Below are 24,375 nucleotides of genomic sequence, written 5' to 3'. Positions count from 1 at the left end.
GATGATGATGCGCCAGAATATACAGTTCCATATACAATATACAGTGAACTGGGCTGAGCCCAGCCAACCTATCTTCCCATCTGTCCCACTACAGAGTGGAGGAGGAAAAGTGTTTCTCTTCTTCTACCAGGTGCATGATGGGAAATAATCTCAAAAATCCAGTTGCAGTCTTGCAAATAGTGACACTGCAAGATCCCCAGTTTTCACAAAATCGAAGTCAGTGACTAAAAACTCTGATATTGTGTTTAGATGTGAGAGGGTGTCAAAAGTCTTAAGTGTCGAGTGATGAAAACCCCAGATTAGAGATTTTTGAGTATGTACGTATGAGTCTCTTACAAAAGTAAACACAAAAAACTAGAATTTAAACTACCATCTTATTTGCTAATGAGTTCATTTAAATGTCCCTCCTGTTCTTTTTTCTTTCCTTCTTTCATTACTGGATGTGTAAATCTGTGTTCCATGCATGTCTTCCCTCAAATGCAAAGGTCTGTTATGATGTGAAAGTTAATAGCCAAGAATGAATCAGATATGATTCCCTTACCGTCACCTCTCATATGCAGTTGTGTTTCATACTAAATTGCTGTTGTTTTTCAGTTTATGACATAATTTGAAAATGCCTGTTGCTCTTTGCATTGTGTGTAGATTTCATGATGAATGGACCAACATAAATGGCCCAAAATGACTTGGAAAAAAGTCTGGTTCCATTGACTTACATTGAAAGTAAAGTATGTTTTTCCTTCTCCTGTAAAGTTACCATTTTGGAGATACAAGGTCACTATAGAGCGAAATGTTCGAAACAACTCTTTCACAGTGAAACACAGAAATACATCTTTTTAGCGTATCCATATATGAATTACAAAGTCTGCCGCACTGATGACACCTCTCACACGAAGTGGCGCTACTGGAATCAGCTTTGATGGCTGATGTGGGATTTTACTGAAGAAGGGACTCCAAGACAGGATGAAGCAGCAGAAAGCAGTTTACTGATTTAAGAGGGTTTTAAAAATCACAGAAGAATCTCATTCCACATGAGCTTCCCATGATCACTCTCACTCCATCTTTCTATTCATGGGATTTTACATGTGGGCAAATGCAGAAGCAGATAAAAATACATGAGAGAAATAAAAGTCCATAGTAGAAGTCCATAGTCCACCTATGGACAGCAAAGTCGGCATCCTTAATATACATACACAGTCATATATATTGTCCAAAATATACAGTCATACTGTGTACATATACATAATTTTATAATAGTAATAACAATAACAATAATAATAATAATAATGCCTTATCATGTTATACTATATTTGTCATTTTTCAGTTTTTGACATAATATGAAAATGCCTTTCGTCCTTTATATTGTGTGTAAATTTGATGATGAATGGACTAAAAGAAACAACCCAAAATTACTTGGAAAGATTTTGGTTCCATTGACTTACATTAAAAGTAAAATAAGTTTTTTCCTTGTTCTGTAAAGTCATCATTTTGGAGATACAAGGTTTTCTTCCGACAAGAGCGAGATATATATATTCATCTATATTTTATATTATATATATATATATATATATATATATATATATATATATATATATATATATATATATATATATATATATATACACACTACATTGCCAAAAGTATTCGCTCGTCTGCCTTCACACGCATATGAACTTGTGTGATATCCCATTCTTAATCCATAGGGTTTAATATGATGTCGGCCCACCCTTTGCAGCTATAACAGCTTCAACTCTTCTGGGAAGCTTTCTACAAGGTTTAGGAGTGTGTTAATTTTTGACCATTCTTCCAGAAGTGCATTTGTGAGGTCAGACACTGATGTTGGACGAGAAGGCCTGGCTCGCAGTCTCCGCTCTAATTCATCCCAAAGCTGTTCTACTGGGTTGAGGTCGGGACTCTGTGCAGGCCAGTCCAGTTCTTCCACACCAAATCATCCATGTCTTTATAGACCTTGCTTTGTGCACTGGTGCACAGTCATGTTGGAACAGGAAGGGGCCGTCCTCAAACTGTTCCCACAGAGTTGGGAGCATGAAATTGATGAAAATCCCTTGGTCTGCTGAAGCATTAAGAGTTCCTTTCACTGGAACTAAGGGGCCGAGCCCAACTCCTGAAAAACAACCCCACACCAAACTTTACACTTGGCACAATGCAGTCAGACAAGTACCGTTCTCCTGGCAACCGCCAAACCCAGACTCGTCCATCGGATTGCCAGACAGAGAAGCGTGATTGGTCACTTCAGAGAACATGTCTCCACTGCTCTAGAGTCCAGTGGCGGCTCTTTACACCACTGCATTCGACGCTTTGCATTGCGCTTGGTGATGTAAGGCTTGGATTCAGCTGCTCAGCCATGGAAACCCATTCCATGAAGCTCTCTACGCTGTTCTTGAGCTGATCTGAAGGCCACATGAAGTTTGGAGGTCTGTAGCGATTGACTTTGCAGAAAGTTGGCGACCTCTGTGCACTATTAGCCTTAGCATCCGCTGACCCCGCTCTGTCATTTTACGTGGCCGACCACTTCGTGGCTGAGTTGCTGTCGTTCCCAATAGCTTCCACGTTGTTATAATACCACTGACAGTTGGCTGTGGAATATTTAGTAGCGAGGAAATTTCACGACTGGACTTGTTGCACAGGTGCCATCCGATCACGGTACCACGCTGGAATTCACTGAGCTCCTGAGAGCGACCCGTTCTTTCACTAATGTCTGTAGAAGCAGTCTGCAGGCCTAGGTGCTTGGTTTTATACACCTGTGGCCAAGGAAGTGATTGGAACACCTGAATTCAATGATTTGGATGGGTGAGTGAATACTTTTGGCAATATAGTATATAATAGAAAAGGCATATAATAGATATGGATTTAATAGATAATAGATATAATAGATATGGCATATGGATTTCTGGGTTCCTCTGATTGATGGAGATGTCCATCTCTGTCCTCTTCTTGGTTACATTCCTGCCGCCGCGAAACACAAAGCCAAGAAGTCTGGCGAGCTGAGAAAGCGTTCAGGATTAATCTGGACACATACATTCATTTACTTCAGCTATAACAAGAACAGCAAGGGACACAGAATTTTCTAAATTTCACCACAATCCTATGTTAGCACATTAGTGTGTTCCCTCCAACATCACTTTGACCATGTCTGAACATTTATTATGAGCAATAAATGAAACCTCCTTTTAGCTGTTTTGCAGAACAACCAAAGGCAGCTTTTGGCCAGTTTTGACTAAACATTTTAATTATAGAGTAACAAAGGCAAATTAAAAATATTAACAATTTGAAGAACAGCACAAACAAGCCTCACACATTCACCTGCTTGTTCATATATTCAAATGACCTGGTCTTTAAGAGGCACTATAGAGTAAAATAGCTCTGAAATGTTACAGAGATGTTCAATATGATACTATATAACAACAAAGAGTCTATTGCATATACACTGACCGGCCACTTCATTAACTGCACCTCCTTGTATCTACACTCACTGTCCATTTTATCAGCTCCACTGACCATACAGGAGCACTCTGTAGTTCTACAATTACATACTTCACTACCGTGTTCTTCAGTGGTCAGGACCCCCATGGACCCCCACAGAGCAGGTTTTATTTGGGTGGTGGGTCATTCTCAGTACTGCAGTAACACTGACGTGGTGGTGGTGTGTTAGTGTGTGTTGTGCTGTATGAGTGGATCAGACACAGCAGTGCTGCTGGAGTTTTTAAACACTGTGTCCACTCACTGTCCACTCTATTAGACACTCCCACCTTGCTGGTCCACAGAAACAGATGTACTACAGTCTGTAACCATAAAGTGGTCCTATTTGGTAAGTTTAGCTGATAAAATGGACAAAGAGTGTAGAAACAAAGAGGTGGACTGAAGGCACTCATATAATCCAATAAACTTGGTCAGGCTACCACACATATTCACAGTCAGTGACGTATTTAGAACTTCCAGAAGGCCTAAAATTACATTTTTTGTCACAAAGTTGGTTCCAGTCATTGGAAATCAATGTGAAAGGCTGATTCCACTGTTCTTAATTGTGTTAGTGGTAAATCTGACAAATTAGGCTTTCATTTCAGCTTCTGAAGTCCTAACCAATGAGAGAGCTAGCCTGGCTGGAGAAAAAAATCCTGATTGGATGATTTTCCGTCTGGCTTTTCAAGAATTTAAATCTTTTGTTTCCAACCAAAACTAAACAATTAAATAAAAGTATTTTAATAATCAATAAAATTGGGGAGTTTTACTGAGTATTTGATCGCCCTCAAAGCACATGTTTTTTTTTATTTTTTCTCTGTGAGAATGTTCATTCTCTACAGGAAAACATTCTTAAATATGGCATTTTTCTGCTAATTGTACTGCACAGTTTCTGTGAGTTTAACATACTGGAAATAAGTAAAATCTAAAAAGTGTCAACGTTTGCACAGATCACATTTCATGTGCTAATTTCAGCAAATAAACAGTAATTGTGTATTAAAATGTGCAGAAATTTGCTCTCTGTGCTTATTTTCACTTAGAAAATCTACAAAAACATACCGTTTGAAAAGGAGTGCCTAAACTTTTGCATACTAACTGTACTCATGTTGCATACCTCAAAGAGTGATCAGCCGCATGGTAATGACAGTACCCAGCCACTCTGGAAAAGGGAAAATGTAGCTTTAATAAAACAGCTGTGCACCTTTACTGTTTCATCTCAGCATCTGCACATTATAGCAGAATGTAAAGAGGCCCTTTAGTCAAGGCCTTCATACTCTGTCAGCACATACTGTATCTAAACACTGTTTTTTAATGTGTGGTCATTTTTCCATATTCAGCAGGATTTTATTTCCCTTTCCAAAAAACGGAACTCATAACAAAAAACTCTCAAAACTCTTCCGCATGGGAAGAGAGAAGTAAGAAGAGGAAGAAGAAGCAAGTACGTTCATATAACCCAATTCCAATACTAACAAAAACAGAGAGCCATAATCGTAGATTTACAAATCACTGTTTTTTGTGTTTATTTGCAATTTACCTGCTGTCCCAATTTTTTGGAACTGGGTTTGTAATTTAGTATACTCACCATAGGCCACCGTGTGTTGGTGAGCGTCTGACGACGTCCCTAAAGAACAAAGGAAACAACAGTATGATAACGGTGTGTGATTGGAGGAAGAAAACATTACTGCTTTTATCCTTCTCAGCTATTTTGCTCATATTTTAGAATACATCTGCATGATCCACATTCCATGCTCTCAAGTCAGCAAGTCCATTGTTTTTCTGGAAGTTATTGCAAAACTTTGGACATCTCTGATCAAACAACACAAGTGAAAATAAATGATTTCCTCCAGTAAACAAACTTGAATAATCAAATTTTCTGCATATTTTGTCAGTTATGTGCCAGCTTTACACATATAAGAAATATCAGTACTACATTATAATGAATAGTACCTTTATTACAAAAATAAAAATGTATTTTTCCATTAAAGTGCAGCAAAGAATATTTTTGCTCATTTTATAAAATGCATTTGATTTGAATGATTTGAAGTACATTTTACATGCATTTCTTTTTCCATATGGGATTAAAATTATTTTTTAAATGTCATTATTAAGAGATAATAAGTCAGTACTTTGAGAACGCTAGTGACTATGTTGAGATATTACGTCATTGTTGTCGTTATTTCGAGATACTAAATTACTATTGTTGAACACAGTTGTCAGAAACAAAGGCAGGAAAAACCGGCTCTTCTTTGTCTCTTGTACTTGGCTTCCTGTTTACAAGCTGAGTGGACTGGGATTCCTTTGGAAAAAAGCCACCCAGGAAGTATTATGAAACCTCTGTGTTGCGTAAGACTTGTTTTGAAAGCCTCTTTTGCAAAAACAGGCACCGTCATGTTTCAAAACATGCCTTCCGAAGGACAACATACTGCAGATTTTTGGTCTTTTATGGCTCTTTTTGTGTGGATTACTCAGTTTTTTTGGGGGATTTTGCCCATCGATTGTGGATTATTGGAACTAGCAGGCATTGCCTTTGATGCATAATAATAAGGTAGGCAGAGTGCAGTTTTTATTGCTTCTCAGCGTTTGTGCAGATCAGACTCAGTAGTCCTGCTATGTGCTGTTAGATTGTGTTTTGCAGGCCACCTCACCATCTTGTGCTCAAAAAATACTCTTTTTTGCAAGAAATTGCATTAATGTAGATCTAAATAGTGCAAACTTGCAGGATTTGATTTAAAAATAGACTTCTGAAAATGTGCATGCACGCCAAACACTTTCATTTTAACAGTGCACTCACTTTTTCATAGTGCTGTACACAGTCAGACACAGCCAACTATGTATTCCTGCAGGCTGGACCAAATCTACAACCCATTTCCAAAAAAGTTGTGCAAAATGTAAATAAAAACAAAATGCAATGATGTGCAAATCATTTAAACCCTATATTTATTTGAAAATAGTACTAATACAAAATATCAAATGCTAAAAAAAAACACCTGGTGGTTGATTGGCAATAGCTCAGTGGCATCACTGGGTAGAAAAAGGGCATCCCAGAGAGGCTGAGTCTTTCATAAGTTAACTTTTTTGCAGGGGCTCACACCCCTCCCATTTGGAGCTATGGTCCACCTATTTGGATTTACACCCCTCCCATTTGGAGCTATGGTCCACCCATTTGGACTTACACGCCTCCAGTTTAGAGCTTTGGTCAACCCATTTGGAGCGGTACCCCTCCCATTTGGTGGTAAAACTTCCTTTCCTGTCTGTTTTCATTGACTTCGCCTGATCTAGTCTCACCATGGGGATCAACATGTTAAGTCAGCAGGTTATTTAGTGAGGCCATGGACTAGAGATCATTCAAAATCAAAGAAATCAGACTGCAAAGGATGTTTCTTTCAACTACCTGGACGCAGCCCTGGAGTACCCTCTGCCCTGCACATTTTAGCATTTTCTCAGTTCTATTACATCTGACCCAACCCATCAGCTAAACAACGAGCCCCTCCTGTGGTAAAGGGGGTTTGTTAGAGCAGGGAAAACAGTGTGCAGGACAGAGGGGAACTCCAGGACCGGGAATCTGTATTTTAGTGGATGGTTTCATTCTATTTATCTATATTTTTCCAAAATTGATGCTGACTAATAGCATACGACTATTTTTTGGGGCATTACATTATGTTGTTTATTGTTTTATTGTGCTTTCTAGGTATTACAGGAATTCAGTGCCGATAGCCGGTATTTGTCATTCATATATCTGTCAATGTTGATGCATGAACGTTTATAAAATGCACAAAATATGACTGGATCCATCTGAATTAGCATTACAAAAAAATTTAACACCTACTTGTATAGAGTTGGACAAAAATGAATAAAATGCAGACATAAACAGTCATATTTCAATGTGTGTATAAGAGATGCACTGATATGGGAGCTGTAGGCCAAGGTCAATATCTGATACTTTAAATGTATTATATATAACATTTATCTCTGTAGGGTGCTCAGTAAACGTTCTGCTCTTCTGCTCTCGCGCATTCATAGTATTTAACTAACTAGTAATTAATAGTATTTAACTTAGCATTTATTACTTTTTTCACCAATTGCAGTAAGTGAAATACTGTTTTTCATTCTAGCATGAATGAGATTCGTTGGGTAGGGTGTGATAGTAGATGTTGCTTAGAACCCCCATGTTCAGAAACAGACTTGCAGACAGATATTTAGCATAATTAGAGGATTGCTATGGAATAAATACCGTCACTAGATGGCAGTGCTACTACACAAATTGTGCCTCCTTACCTTCAGTTGATGAAAGCGGGGCACTGCTTTTACCTGCAAAGAACATGCACACATAGATTTCAGTCACCATTTCAGTCATTTTCTAACTATACATTAGTCTTAAATGTTAAACATTAGCCAATGTGTACCACGCAGCTCGTTCCACTGCTTGTAAAAGGACCTCTCTGAGGTCATTGCTGCACTGCATCTCCTGCCAGAGTGGTCAAAAGGTGACGACTGTAGGCATTTTTAATGCTATACAGTAACTTCTTTCCACTGATTGCATGTCATATAGGATTTTATGAAGTCTAACTTGTTCTTAACAAAACAATGGTTGCATATTTAATCCAAGTATTTATAGCTGATTTTAAGACAAAATAAAATAATCATCACCATCATTATCATCATTCAGACCCTATCATCAGTCCAGACAGGGTCATGGTATTCTCCCACCGCCTATACAGCACTGCACGGGTCCCCCATGCTGGACCTTGCATGTAGTGGGGCAGCATGGTCCCCGGATGTTGCCTTTTCGGGCTGAGTCTGGCCGGGTTACATGGGCTGCCCTGCCACCAGGCGCTCAACCAGGAACCGTACCCCCAGGCCTGGCTCCAGGGCCAGGTCCCGGTAACCCTCTCCCGGGCAGGGTACACGATTTCTTTTGTCCCTTAGTCTGGGTCTTCACTCCAGACCTGTTCGCCTTGGGAGACCCTACCAGGAGCATATTGCTCCAGACGACTTAGCTCTAAGATCCCTAGACCACACAAGCCTTTCCGCCACGGCAAGGCCCTGATCCAGACCATGTTAAGCTTATAGAACTACTTTTTCCTGTATGTGTGTTGGGGGGGGGCTGTTTTGGGGGTCAGTCATAGAAGCATGACGACATGTTGATTTCCTGTCTGTGAATGAACTTCCCACCTCTGACCATATTTTTTATTTCAGTGTAAGCACCAACTTCTTAGTCATTGCAAAGTCTTCTGTAAAATGGGAAGGCATAATGCACTTTCTTGCCATTTTACATGGACATCACTTGTTACAGTATCTACTACCTGAGAAAGTATGAAATATCTGCCGCTTTTGCCGTATTTTCCTTGTAGAGGACGCACGTGATTTTACAGGCTGTCAGGATTTGCTACATCACACCGAGGAAATGCTCCACCCAGGGATGGATTACTGACCAGGCCACTGGGGCCAGTACTGGGGCCTCAGATGAGGTTTGTGGTGCCGCTATTAAATGAAGGAGTGGCTCTTGAATGTCTATAAGTGATTAAATCAATGAAATAAATGAAATGAAATCTGTTCAGAGGCCAGATATCTGATTTTCAATTTGATTACTGATATTGTCATTCTAATGGGATGTTAGCGTTTACCATACTGTTTGTGTAGGACTACTTCTGATCTTGCATTATGAGTCAGTTTGTTTTAAAAGAAAAAGAAGAAAATATATATATATATATATATATATATATATATATATATATATATACACACACACTGCCATGAACACGGTGAAACCTTTATAGTGTGCCCAGAAAATCTGAAGGTACAGAACAAAATGAAAAATTAAACACATGAAGCACAATGAACTCCCCCCACCCCTTCTATTAACACACCTTCCCAAACAAAGCGGGTATAAATACCCCCACATAAACACCAGGGAAGCTGCATCTATAATGTAGGCTAAGCTAAACAACACCATTATCGTTTACAACGTAACGTTAACAGAAGCAACTCAGCCTCCCCTGAAACCATGTTGACATGGTTTAATGTCCGAAGGGCTACAGCATGGACTGTAGAAAGTTTGGGAACCACCCAGGTTGCGTTTCAAAACTTCAAATCAGATCGAAGCAAGTGATTCATTCTGCTCAAACTGTTTGAATCACAGCACGTGCAAGTGGTGCAAACATAGGTAAGACTTTACAATGACTGAGAAGACTGATAGTGCCTAAAAAGGGAGCTTGGAGCCAAGAATGAGAAACCAAGGTGAGTTCAATCATAAGTCACCACAGTGACAAAGTTAGAACTTTGGGGAGGAGGACCTCTGGTGGTGAGGCGCAGGTATGCCATGTATTGTGGTGCATTAACTACGATGCATATCAAGAAATGTGTATTGTTACACCCTTTGTAGAAGTAGTAGATACAAAAAGATGACTTACATGAGCACTGCAACTTCTTATCAAACTGTAAGAAAAAAACAGTCATAGTTAGAGAACACATTTAAAAAGCCAACTATTTGTATGTATGCAACACATTAAGTAACTGAAGTTTATTTGATGTCTGATGACAAATAACTGTAATAATGAAGATTTACAATGTGATAAACATACATCAATGCTGGCGCAGCTGAGGCGAAAGGTCAGTGAATGAAGGCAGGTGTCCATTGTAACAGTGTCTGAGGTGGCAGAGATGACTGGAGCAACGTAACCATCAGCTGAGGCCACGACCCTTTCCTGACAAAGGGCAAGAAAAATAGTATTAAACAGTACGTGATTATGCTCTGCCGAGGCAACATAGATAAACAGAACACTGGCTAACAAGTGTTACCCAACTTAATATTGTGTAACTGTGCCTAAATTATCACACTTGTCCTAAACTATATAACAGTGTGTCATACAGGGCTAGAATTGCATAAGCAAGTCTACCTGAGATTTACTTAAAGCCTTAGGGAACCTAAATGTGTATTTTATATACAAATTAAGTAGGTTAACCTTGATCTTATGGGCACACAAAGGCCCAAATCCACTTCTTATTTTTACCCCTACCCCTTGTTTTCGAGTGTCTCCTTGAAACTGAGTTACAAGGGGTAGTGGCTGAAATCTTACCTATGAAATGGGACCCTCAAATAAAAAGAGCATCACTTCATTAACAGCTACTAGCGCTGCTCTGTAGGCGACCCTGCCAGTCTGCAGTGACAGCAGAGGAGGGTAAAGTTCAGCTCCTCACTGCTGGGCTTTAGTTACGTTTAGGGAATCATACGCCTTCAAAGAGGGGGGCAATTGTTTATTATCGCCCACCCCTAATTCTTCAGTGATATGAAGCTGAAGTCAGATATTCACCAGCTTCTCGTTCGAATTTTCCCGTTCCACCTTAAATGGAGCAGCAGTTACATTCTGGCGCTTCAGGCGTCGGTACTGCTGGACTATTTAAGGTGGAACGGGAAATTCAGCTAGCTAGCTACCGAGACACGAGCACACTATTAGCGATTTTTTATGCATGTTATGAAGAAAAGGACCATAATACACTGAAAAGACATTAAACTAATATAATGATCATATTTTTTAACAGAGAAAATTCTCACATTTGTGGGTTTCACTGGTCGCTCGCCATCTTACCCTACCCCTGAGGCGTGAACATGCAAAACAGAGAGCTAAGGGCTAAGTGGTGGGGCGAGGGGTGAAATGAGATTGGGCCAAAGTATCAGTGTCCACTAAAAGGCCACTGTATTTTGCAAAATTCTCCCTTTTCAGTGGGCGCTTTTAATCTTAATCGTTACCCTGACCAGTCACAAGGCTGATGTGCCAGCTTTAACAAAACTGTGTTCCCTCATGGCCTCTCTGTCTTTAAAACTAACCACCAAGTAAAAGTTAACCCAGCGACATAACTGTCTGCCTGTTGTTTGTCCGTCCGTCTGTCCATCCATTTATCCATTTGTTCATTCAAACCGCCACATTCTGATAGGCTCCAGCACCCCCCGCAACCCAGGAGGATAATCGGCTCAGATAATGTGTGTGCATTAATATAGTGGGGGTCTACAGTACCACTTCACTCAGTTCTAGTCACTTGCGCTGTTGGGTTTAGTTCTGCATCAGTGGTGTTGCGGGACGGCTTCCACTAACTGTTAGCTTGTTAGCCTCAAAGCTGCTAACTTTGGACATTAAACCTCTTTGTGTTGGCTGTTTTGACTACATTTGGGGTAAAGGGGGAAAAGCGTTTAGACCTGATGTTTGGCTGAACTTCATTTCACTTGCTTTTTAAAGAAAGGTTAAGAGAGAGGAGGAAGAATTTAGCATTTACATCAATGCTCCAGTAGGCAATGCACGGGTGATCAGTCATTTTCTCTGTGATTGAGCGTGGAAGTCTGAAGAGAACTTGGCCGTTGTTGAGTGGTGTTCCGACACATTGAGGGTCAGGAGCAGGGGCTGCCAGAGTCCTTGTGGTGAGGCACAGCAGCACGGCCACACCTGAGAAAGAACACATACAATAGCACATTTAATGTAGTCAGTCAGTCTGTAAATCAGGCAAATTATTTTGTGACCCCCCAACACTGTTACCACACAAAGCCCAACAGTGACTGTGATCCTGGAACGTGTTAAAACTGCTGTGGAAATTTTCCAGTACTCAAATATAAAGAAAGAAGAATTGATAGCTCAAAAATCTAGCATGAACAGTTTATTCACAGGACCAGCAAAGCTACTGTCACTGTTGTTATTGTATTGTTATTAACTATGGATGCACAATTCCCCCTTTTTGTCTCCTGATACCAATTCTGATAAACATCTATAAACACTGATCAGGCATAACATTATGAGCACCTCCTTGTTTCTATGCTCATTGTCCATTTTATCAGCTCCACTTACTATATAGGTGCACTTTGTAGTTCTACAATTACAGACTGTAGTCCATCTGTTTCTCTGTATACTTTGTTAGCCCCCTTTTACCCTGTTCTTCAGTGGTCAGGACCCCCATGGACCCTCACAGAGCAGGTTTTTGGTGGTGGATCATTCTCAGCACTGCAGTAACACTGATGTGGTGGTGGTGTGTTAGTGTGTGTTGCGCTGGTCTGAGTGGATCAGACACAGCAGTGCTAACAGAGTTCTGTTAAGGCGCTTTTTTGTAGTAGCAAAGTAAAATTTACAGTAGTAGCTAATGGATAAATAAAAAAATATATAATTTTATAACAATCATAACTAGGGCTGAAATTAATAATTTTTATTAATTAATAATAATTCAAAATCACAATTTAAGAGAGTGCAATTTTCAAATCACAAGAGCTGCATTTTTTTTTAAAGTTACAGCCTATTTATGTCTTAAGTTTTAAGAGGGGAAATTTAACCTAATAACACAGCTGTATACTCCCTTTACAGTTAGATCCATCACAGGCAACCAAACCTCCATGTGTTGTGTCATCACAACCACAACTTACTGCCTTTCTGGCACACTACATTAAGGGTCAAGCCTCAAGCCAGAAACAGTGGACATTCTGGTCTTCTTGATTAAAAAAAAAACTGGTCTGAACCCAAATTAAAAAAATAATCACAATTTAAATCACAATATTAGTCAGAAAAATCACAATTAGAAATTTTCCCCAAGTTCTTTAGCTCTAACCATGACTAAGCAACAGTATCGAATGTGGAACGGTCACCGTTCAATAAGGTCAGTATCAGCCAAAATATACACACAAATATATATATATATATATATATATATATATATATATATATATATATATATATATATATATATATAGAGAGAGAGAGATTTTTTGCCATACTTTTTTTCCCTAATTGCTTTCAGTCACATAAAATACTTATGCTTATATGCTTATATTAGTTAGCAGGACTGTCAGTATTGATTTTATTAGTAAATTAGTAATCTACAATCATTTTGATGATCAGCTAAGTAATCAAAAAAGATAAAATGATAATGAATAATAAAATTTGAAAAAAAAAACAAACATTTTTTCAGTTTGCGTACTGAGTTTTAATGATTCATCACGACAGCCCTGTCATGCAGGTGAATGTGTAACAAGCATTATTTTTCATGTTAATATGTCTGAAACAACAAAACAAGCGGACAATCAATCACATTAAAGGGGAATTCCACTTTTTTTTACTTTCTACATAATTCAGTGGGTGAGATGTAAATCATCCAGAGTGGTTTGATGTGAAATGGCTCACTGCGGAAAAAAATTACTGGCTCTGATTTCTTTACAGTGGTAGTGAATGGAACTGGGGCCATTTATTTACTATGCAGAACCACCTGTTAACCTAAAATATGTCTTCTTAGTTTTTATATGGAATGATGATAAAATAATGATAAATCTGTAAAAAAAAAAATTTACCCCTCCTCCATGAATTTAGATGATACATTGTAGGCCAAAGCCTTGGCCTAAAATATTGATAAACAATGTCTCAGTCATCAGGCAGTGAACTCATAACCACTTCATGCAATAACTTTCTTTTTGAGCGAGTTTTTAGAGGCATTAAACTCTTTAGTTGTCTGGTTCCTATCAGCACCACTGTGCACAATTCTGGCTTGGTGAGTTTATCTAGAACAAAGCATTTCACACCAAACCATGTTTTATTTTTAACCCTTTAATTATGCAGACATTTTGAAATATTGGTGGAATTCCCCTTTAAAATATTGGACCCAGTTTCATTATGAAAGAGCTGAGAATCTCTGTTTCCACACTGCAATATAAACCCGTCACCAAACTAGATCAATAGCTAGAATGTGTCAGAGGTGTGAGATGTAAACAAAGTTATTACTCACGATAGACAATCTTGACTTTTGCAATAACAGCTTCTAAACATTGCAGTACTGAATTCTACCAGCGAGCAGTAGGGCTGAACGATTTGGGGAAAATATTTATTTATTAATTTTTCCGTCTAATATTGAGAATGCAATTTAAATTGCGATTTTACCTAAATTGAGATTTAGACCTGATTCCTTTGCTCGAAAGACCACCTTTTCGTCTTGAGGCTTGACCCCTGAATGTAGTGTGCCAAACTGCCAGTTAGTTGTGGTTGTGACGTCAGAACACATGGAGGTTTGGTCGCCTGTGATTGGTCTAACTCACCTACAGCCATTTCACAAACGCACTTTAAAAAGATGGTTCTTAGAGGGTTCTTTAGTAAAGGCAATGGCTTTATATAGAACCATAAATACTCAACGACCCATTTCATGCACGGTGAAATGGTTCTTTATATTGATGGAGAATGTGTTGTGTATGGTTCTATAAAGCACCTTTTTGGAAAGGGTTCTAAACAGCACCAAAATGTTCTTCTATTTAACAAGCTTGAGATCGTAACAATAGCAGAACCCTTTTTGGTGCTATATAGGAACAATAAACAACACATTCTCTATCAATCTGAAGAACCATTTCACCATGCAGATGCAAATGGTTCTTTGAGTGTTCATGGTTCTATGCAGAACCCCTGTCATTACTAAAGAACCATCTTTTTTAAGAGTCTTGAAGAACTCTTTTTTTAAGAGTGTAGGCTTTAATATTGCAGCTCTTGTGATTTGAAAATTGCACCATTTTAAACTGCGATTTCGATATAAAAACGGTTCATTTTTTAGCCCTAGTGAGCCGGGTGGTCATCCGTGTCATTTCCTATTACAGTGCAGTCCTGCCTCCCCACTGGGCGATTTATGACCATTTTGGATGTGAAGCACCTCATGAACCTGGCTTATAACTCACTCACTCTCACTCACAAAGCTGTTGAGTGGCTCTAAGCTTCTGCTATTTGCTACATTATGGCTGCAGTCATGGACCCACATGTAGCTCAACTGTAAAATCAATTTGAAAATTTTGTAGTATTTTAAAAGACTGTCACTACTGACTACATTAGCAATCGATTAATCTATTGGTTATTTTGGCGATCAGGGCCAAATGGTAAAAATGGGGCTTTAACAATAACTAACTGCACACAGCCTTTCAAACATTCCAGACGACAGCCTTAAAAAGGTCAGAAAAAATTAAGCCTATCAGGCTCTGTTTCTTAAAGCTTAAAGGTGATCGTTTTTTTTCTTTTCCTTTTTTTTGCAAACAAAACAACAACAAACAGACATTCACATTCAGATTTCATGTTCACTAAGTAAACAGTAATTGCGCAGCAAAATGTGCAGAAGAGTGTTCTCTGTTGAACTGAAGGACTCTGGCGACTCCAATTATAACTAAGGTGCCGGATTGGGGAGTGTCAGCCCAACACAGGTGATTGGTCAGAATCACAAGTATAAACTTGATCCCTTTATTGAAGGGTTTGCCACTACCACACAACTTGAACAGGGGAACTTCTGAACTCTGACGTACAATGAAATAATAAAATGTGTGTGGTTTCCTATAAGGCAAGAGAAAAACATAAACAATAATAAACATTAGTGAATTAACATGAAGTAAGCATCTGTACAACAATATAGGTGCTGATACTTAGTTTAACCACTAGATGAGACTGTAGAGAATGTTTTCACTTATTTTCACTTAAAAAAAATCAATAAGACGTCATTTGACCGTCAAAACTTTTGCATACAACCATACTTTTGCATACAACTGTATGTGTTTAAATTAATTTATTGATGTCTGAATAAAAAGCAAAAATAAATTGCGCTTGGTGAGCAGAGGCCTCTACTGTAAGACAGCAGTAGGAAAACTTAAATTGTGCATCATCATCATGCAAATGAGCAACTGATCCCAGCTGATGCATTTTTAAAAATCGAGTAATCGAGTTGAATCGATTAATCGCGACAGCCATAGAAGTATGTGGTCAGGTAACAAGAACATCTCGGGCCCTCATGCTAATTATGAGGGGAATGTGGCGGAGCTATTGAATGTTACGCCACCACTTCGGGTAACATTTGTTTATTCTTATTAGAGTTACAAAATTAGTTGTGTGCAAATGTTGCTGCATCACAACCCATCATGCACCGCACAATGAAGCACAGCTCTCCGCTGAAATGAATGGGATACAGCGAGGTAAAGTTGCAAGCGGACGTTTATTCTTTGGTTTTCTTACTTTGGTTTCTTTTGCAATTAATTTCTTTAGCTAGATATCTTGAGTTTATGGAAGAATATCAGTAGCAAAATGAAAATATTACATGCAATGAATATCTTATATGCGATCTTGGGCCCAAAATTACAATTCTAATTCAGTTGTAGCATTTTAATTTGGTACATTAGTATCCACGTTACATTCCCACAGAGATTTAGATGCTTTATGAGTAACTTTTTAAAAAGTTGAGGTGCAGGAATTCAATCAAACGGTCTCAACACCAATGAATAAAAAGAGTTTATTATTTTTCACAAAGAATAAAAAAAAACAGAAAAAGTTATAAACAAAGGCTTGAGATAAACCAGATGATACAAATATTATTGGTTACTATAATAAATGACCGAAATGTGATTGGCTGCTGGACAGCCATAAGGCCAACAGCACGCTCAGTAGAAAAAGCTAACTTATCGTTTTGACATCATTATTGCATAACAGTAAGCAAAACTACACAATTCTGAAAAATGTAATTAAAATAAAGCTACTCATAAAGCGTCTAAATTTTTGTGTCAATTAAATGTCAACCAAATTAAAACGGCAGTACTGAATTTGAATTTTCATTTTGAAACATGGTACAAGTGGGAAATTTAATGCACATATATTTCCATTTTGCGTATTATATTTTCTTTTTGCTGCTGATCTGCTTCCATATTCCGTGTGTGATTCGTTATTGTACATGTAATTTACTTAGATTTTCTGTTAGTAATGTGAGCACCCCTCCTTTTCCTGATGCTTCATCCTCATAAATGTGGAACCAGGGCTGCTCAATTATGGCAAAAACCATGATCACGATAATTCTGGGCAATATTGAGATCACGATAATTTAACACAATTACTCACTGACTTTGGAAACATCAAGCATTTATTGTACTTAAAAAAAACCTGTCTATTTAACTGTATACTTCCCTTAACTTTAAATATGATTCAACTAAAAACAAATAAAAAAATGTAAAGCAAATAAATAATATATTTTTCACACATTTAAATAAATAATATAAAATAATAATAATAAATAGAAATAAGTAGGATCAAAATAAATAAGACCAACTATGTTGTAGGACACTTTCACAACCTACAGAAAACTACTAAACATATATAAAAAAATAATAATAATAAAAATAAATTAGACGAGTTTGGGCTTTTAGGGAGGGCCGAAAGTGCACCGCTGTAGGGGAAAGGGGTGCGCTGGATTTGTAACACAAGACAAACGGAATGTGGCACAAATATCACTTTCTGTTGATTATCTTTTTTTCATAATCGTTGGAAGTCAAAATCATAATTGAAAATAAAATTCAATGAATCGGTCAGCCCAGGGTGGGACTGTAAATATTAGTGGAAGCCTGTGAGAAATGAACCAGAGGGAAAGTGGTGTACACCACCGAGGCCCTTAGTTTGGGTTATGGTTCCACAAGCCTTCTTTAGTTTTTAATAAAATATTTATCTTGTTTAATAACTCTGTGTTAAACCACTGTTGAATCATTGTTGAAGATACTGGAATAAATCTCCACCCCAAAGTCAAGCTAATCTGCCTCTGCCTTCTCTGTTCACACCCATTTCCATCTTCGGCTGCCTGAGGCCGTTTACAGGGAAACTCGAAAGAACATTTACAAATCAGATCTTCATCGTTCTCACTGTTCAGATTTTCTTTGCTAACTCCAACCACACAAATGTGAATCTGACTCAGTTCACAAAGACTGACAGGTGCTCAAATCAGGCATGTTAAACAAGAAAAAGTAGATAAAATAACTGAAGTGCATGAGAAATCAACAGTGATAGAGCCTATCCTCCATTTTACGTGGGCCTCCATTTTGAGGCTTCCGGCAGCCCTGCAGGTCCTGCTCACGGCACCTCTTGTTGTGTCTAACCACAATGACTATGTGCCAACCAGAAAATGTAACATGTGTGATGATCACAAGTTTAACTAACCTTCTGAGACTTTCAGGTTAATAATACAACTCGCAAAGACTCAAGAGAAGACATAACAAACACAAAACGAGTCAAAACGATTTATAACTACAGAAGAATGTAGTATGAAATGAGGGGAGGCTTCCATAGGACTTCTAACAAGGTCATTGATAAGCCAGATCAACCACGACCGGGACACATCTGTATGATTCTTATCTGTTTCTATGAATAGGACTACTTCCTCAGAAGATGAAAAATGACTCGCTTTCTCTGACTGCTTTGGCACTGTAGCTCCAGGAAACAAGAACCAAAGCTGTGGTGCAGCCACCCTGCAGTTAAGATAATGTAAATCACTAAGGAAGACAGCTAGCCCATGCAAATAGGGACAGATTACTGCACAGGACACAAGGTCATCAGCCAAAAAAGAATAAAATTGGCAAATCAAACAAAGAAGTTGCTGGTGCTCTCAGAAGAGTCCAGAACTCAAGCTCATCACTGAATGTGTTTGGATTACTTGGATTAAAAGAAGCAGAAAAAGGCCTCTTAGTCAGCCTCTGAGCAGTTGTACAAAAACACATGGAGCTCACCACTAAATCCACAAATTACCCCCTAGAGTACTCCCTACACTTTCATCACTAACACACAGGGCAGCCACACCGGTTTATTTAGGTTTACCACAATCAGTAACACTAATCTTTACAATACTCTATAGCCAATATCACTTTTTCATCAAAGGTGTGTAAAAAAGTGCAGATTTGACTGGCTTTAGTACAAACTAATCTGCACCTGTAATCTAGTAAGCATGGCTAGGAAGCAAGATGGCTATCATAACAATTTGGCAACTTTTGACTTGTACTTCAACAGATGCACTTAACGAACAAGAAAAGACACTTAAATCGTTAATCATAACTATTTACATGAGAGTTCATTGCCAGATAAAATGTCATGATTGTGACAGCACCAGCGTGTAATATTAATTTTCAATAATCTGAATTTAGCCAGGCATCCTTTAGTTACAGTGCCCCATCAGCCTAGAACAGGGGTCAGCAACCCAAATGTTAAGAAGAGCCATTTTGTCCTTTCAGCAAAAATGAAACCACTTTGGGAGCCACAACATTTAATGTCCATTTTACCATCTTGGCTGTAAACATGTCTCAGTATATGCTAATGTCTTAGTATAGGCTAACAAATGTAATATAAATAAAAAGCTAGACTTTGCTGTTTTAAGCTTTAGCTCAGCTCTTCTCACATCTCCGACAGGAACCTTTTCCACAAAAGTGGAATAGTTTCTTGTAAAATGTCTCCCAGTGTTTGATTTTACGAGGCTGAAGTTGCTTCTCATTCGCCAGCTTCTGGTTCGAATTTTCCGGTTCCACCTTAAATGGTGCCTGAGGCGCCAGAATGTAACTGCATTATACATTAACTCCAGCGTTTAAGACCATTTATTATTAAAACTGTATTGAACGACCAGCAGATTATTATTATTTTACTGCAAAGGAGGATTATTTTATGTTTACCTAAAAATCTAATTTTGCTGTGGAGTCGCAACAGGACAGTAAAACGGCCGCATGCAGTTCCGGAGCCACACGTTGCCGATGCCTGGTCTAGAACATCCTACAGAAGAACATTTTAAGCTCATTAATTATATCAGATAATGTGAACAAAGAAACAACAAATCGGAATTGAGCACTCAGGCTTACAGTGTGAAACTGGAGGTGATCAGATGGGTTTGCAGTGAATGTCTGGAAAGTTAATACCCTGCTTAAATAAAGGGTAAATAAATAAATAAATAAATAAAAACAAAAACCGTGCACAGTTGCCATGTAGAGCAGGAAGAAAACTGAAATGGCATTTCCAACAAATGCATCTTTTCACTTTGATCACTAGATGGTGCTCCCTTCACCTTAAACAACTGCTCTTTCAAGCGTTCACTGCAAACACATTCAATCTCTTGCAGTTTCACACTAGAGGTGGGATAAGAGGTGGCCGGTATGGCAAAAATGTGGATCTAGATTTAAATTTATCTGGATAAGCATTACAGAAAAAAAAATAATAATGTATTTGTAAAGGGTTATAAATGCAGAAAATAAAAAACCCAGACATTTTAGCTTAGTAGGCCAACATCACCTAATCTCTTCTGCTGGAGTACAATAAATACAACATCAAATATCAGTTTAAAATATCAGCCAAATCCAAAAGTCTGCCTAAAGCAGATTTTTAAAGCAAATAATCTGCCCGTAATGATGATTCTGTTATTGTTGAGTGGTTATTGTGTCATAGAAAACAGCTTTGTTTTTTGTGGTGTTGGAATGCAGCACCTCAAGCCAATAACTTGAGTGTCTTCATGCTGTTGTTACCGTACTGGCTTTTCAAAGTTTTTCTGAAACAGTCCCATACTCTCTTTCCGAGGCCTCTGACTCATCTGAGCTGGAAGATGGTGTAGCAGGTATGTGGGTGTGTTTGTTGGGGGTGGGGATGGGTACAAGCACATATTTTACTGCGTGCTATAGACTTTGGGAATTCCTGTGTTTAAGACATATTTAAAGTACCTCCAAAGTCATAATTTAAACCATAAGAAATCTAATGTTGAATAATAAGTTGTTAAATATTTTTATGTATTACTGTTATGACCAGGAAACTACTAAAAATGGCATAGAAGCATTTTTAAACCTTAGCACACATTAAGAAAAAAGAATGTGAAGAATTTTAAATATGTATGATATGTACGATGATACAAATTGCATATGCATTGTATACCTTTGCCTTCCAGATCCCAAACCCCTCCCCCACTTCACCACTAAGGACTTTTATCTATGCAAAAGGGAAGTACAGTCTTCTACGCTTGAACAGATTGCAAAGATGAGACGGAGCAGAACAGAAAAACATTATTAATCAGAAAATGAACCAGTGAAATCTTCAAATCATCACCCATTCAACATTAAACCAGAATTTGATTGGCGTATGTAGCATATCGATGCTGTCTGAACAAAACCTCATATCTCCAAAATGGTAACTTTACAGGAGAAGGAAAAAATGTACTTTATTTTTAATGTAAGTCAATGGAACCAGCATACTTCCCAAGTCATTTTGGGCCATTTCTTTTAGTCCATTCATCATTATATTTACACACAATGTAAAGGTCAACAGGTATTTTCAAATTATGACAAAAACTGAAAAACAACAAAAATGGAGATACGAGGTTTTGTTCTGACAGCAGCGATATGTAGTGTTTTGATGCTGGTATGCTGGTCAACCAGCATTACCATGGTGGGGTGACCAGCTAAACCAGCACCAGACTGGCACTAAACTAGCATGAACCAGCTTAAACCGGCTTAGACCAGCATTAAATGGTAGCTGATCTGTGCAGTTTTTCTCAGCAGGGACTGTTCAACATTTGCCATGCTGGTCTATGCTGGTTTTTCTAGCAGGGTGCTAAGAAAAGCAAAAGACGAGCTAATTATACTAGCACTAACTTAGGACGCTAATAGCTTAGCTTGACACACCACTCAACTTCACTCACTCTAATTTGAGTCTTTATCCTCTAAACTTTGAGATTTCGAACCTGTGTTGTCATGAATAAAGCTGTTTTACTGTGCTCACTAAGCTAACGCTAACCTCTGCTGCTACAACTGTATGGAACAAAATTAGCGTAGCTAACGGCGCAACATAAAAAACGATTCAGTGCCTCAGAATTGAGTCTTAATTCTCTATAAGTTGCATCAGTTGAAAATGTTGTGAAGCTTTTTTGGCCTACTCGCTTAGCTAACATTAGCCTCTGGTGCTAACCAGGACAGTGGTTTATAAAGACGTAGCATGCTAAGCTACTGCTATCTGCTACTAAGATAGTTCTACACCGTATTTGACACTGTCATAATTAGCTATTTGTTAACTACATCTCAAACGTTAACTTAGCTAACTTAGCACCTGCCCTCTGTTGCTGTCTTACTATCTTACTATATTGTACCGTGAAAGGTTCGAGCTCAAATGCATTGTACAAAGCTAAACTACCACATTGCGCCCCACGAATCCCTTTTTTCGGATGTACTCAGAAAGCCTGTGTTTTCAAAGAACAAATGTGAACCCCACGCTACAGTAACACATTTGACAGAAATACCAATCCATAAAAATCACAATAAGCCATCCAAGAGGAGTTAACCGTTTAAAAAATATATTTTTGAGCGCAGGACGTCTTTAACACAATAATGTACCCTAGTTAACCTCTTAACAATCCAGGTTTATTTCACAAAGGCTTATTATTCAGTAACTACAGGGACTTCAATGCAAAATAATGGGGCTTTTCTCATGTTATAGACTGTACTTAAGCATGGCTTGCTAAAAGGTTGCAATAGGCGGCACATGGTGTTAACACAACACTCAGAAAGGTTAAAAGGTCAGTGGGCCCTTTTCACAAAGAGTTGCGATTACTACCAGTTTAAGCATTAGCAGGGTAAACTAACTTCCTCTCCATACCACTACTGCAGAAGTGATTACAAATTGTTGTAGTAGTGAACTCTAATGCTCAAACACTGAGCTACAACAGACATATGTTAGTTTTTGTGCACTATCATGACAAAAAGTGAGAATAGTAAGTGGAAATCATTTAACCTTAAACACAGCCAAAATGCTGTGTGTGGTGAAGCCCTGCTTACAGCAGCTGCTCACACCAAGCAGTCTCTCTGTCGTTGTACAACATGCCAGCGATTTCTGTAATATTTCTGTTTTCAAAAGAAATAAAAGTTCTTCTATGTAGTGTGAATTTGGTAGACGTTGTTTAGCTGTAGCTAGACAGCTACGCTAGAAGCCATTGCTAACTGTAACTATATTCCCAAACAAGGAAGCTAGTTTTCATTAGCTGCTGGCACCAGCCGGCTAACGTGGAGCAGGTTCTGTGACACATTTAGCTACAGGATGCCAGCGGCTTCTGTGACATAAGCGCATACCAAAACTTTTATATGTAAAGTCTATTTGACAGACCTCGTTTGAACTCTCTTTTAGCTTATGGTGTACTAGCAGGCTACAGGCGCTAATTAGCTAGCCTGCCATTAGCAGTTTGAGGAGCCCCAGCTTCATATGAGTAGCAATCTAGCTGGCTAGCTATGTTAGCGATCTGCCAAACAGCATTATTGTTAGTTTCATAGCAAATTTTGAAGCCGTTCTTCGGATAACATCCACCTTTCACTGCGCTATCAAAAACGCGACTCCTAGCTAACTTGCATGTTAGCATCGCGGTTAATGCTGTGACATCTGAAAAAGCAGAAAGCTGCTTTATGTTAGCCAGGCAATCTAGTTTGGTTAGCAATAGCTTCTAGCCAACATAGCTAGCTAGCTTAATATAAACAGAGTCTGTAAAATTCATACTACATTGGTTATAAAAGTTCTTCTTTCTTTTAAAAACAGAATAACAGAAAAGACAGAGAGGCTGCTTGATGTGAGCAGCTGCAGCAGACTGCAGTAAAAACAAGGCTAACCCACACATACAGCATTTTAGCTGTGTTTAAAGTTAAATCAGTGCTTCCGTCCACTTCTTATTCTCGCTGTTTGTCACAACAGTGCAGGAAAACTACAATATAGCTGTTGTAGCTCAGTATTTGAGCATTATAGTTCACTACTAAAACATTTTGTCATCGCTTCTGCAGTAGTTATACGGAGAGGAAGTGAGTTTTACCCTGCTAATGCTTAAACTGGAAGTAATCACGGATCCTGTGAAAAGGGCCCAGTGAATACTATACTACTGTCTGGTTATGGTTTGGCTTTTTTCTCTGCATTTACAGTCACAGAAAACTGTTACTCAGTTAACTGGCACAAGACACAGGCCTAATTCTGTAAGTGGTAGTAACTAGTTCTCTTTAGCTGTGTAATACTATTTTGAAGGATTTTAGGTTCTGGATATTTCCAAGTGATCCTTGTATCCCTGTGAGGAGAGAAGCCTATTTTGTACTTACATTTAGGTACTAATTCATTTCAGTTCTGT

The 24,375-nt window shown here is 38.5% G+C and overlaps 1 long non-coding RNA gene across 1 annotated transcript in view; it reads left to right on the top strand.

Moving 5' to 3' along the window:
- The first annotated feature begins 5,826 nt into the window (after positions 1–5,826).
- Positions 5,827–24,375, top strand: part of LOC118824303 — a 33,968-nt gene continuing 15,419 nt past the window's right edge. The window contains exons 1-2 of the long non-coding RNA XR_005008598.1: positions 5,827–6,022; positions 8,829–8,945. This is a non-coding gene — a long non-coding RNA (uncharacterized LOC118824303). The remainder of the gene's footprint in view (positions 6,023–8,828; positions 8,946–24,375) is intronic.

The sequence above is a fragment of the Colossoma macropomum genome, unplaced genomic scaffold (assembly GCF_904425465.1).
Source record: "Colossoma macropomum unplaced genomic scaffold, Colossoma_macropomum, whole genome shotgun sequence".
Classification (NCBI taxonomy): domain Eukaryota; kingdom Metazoa; phylum Chordata; class Actinopteri; order Characiformes; family Serrasalmidae; genus Colossoma; species Colossoma macropomum.
Note: the sequence above shows the minus strand (reverse complement) of the source record. Positions and strands in the feature narration are given on the sequence as shown.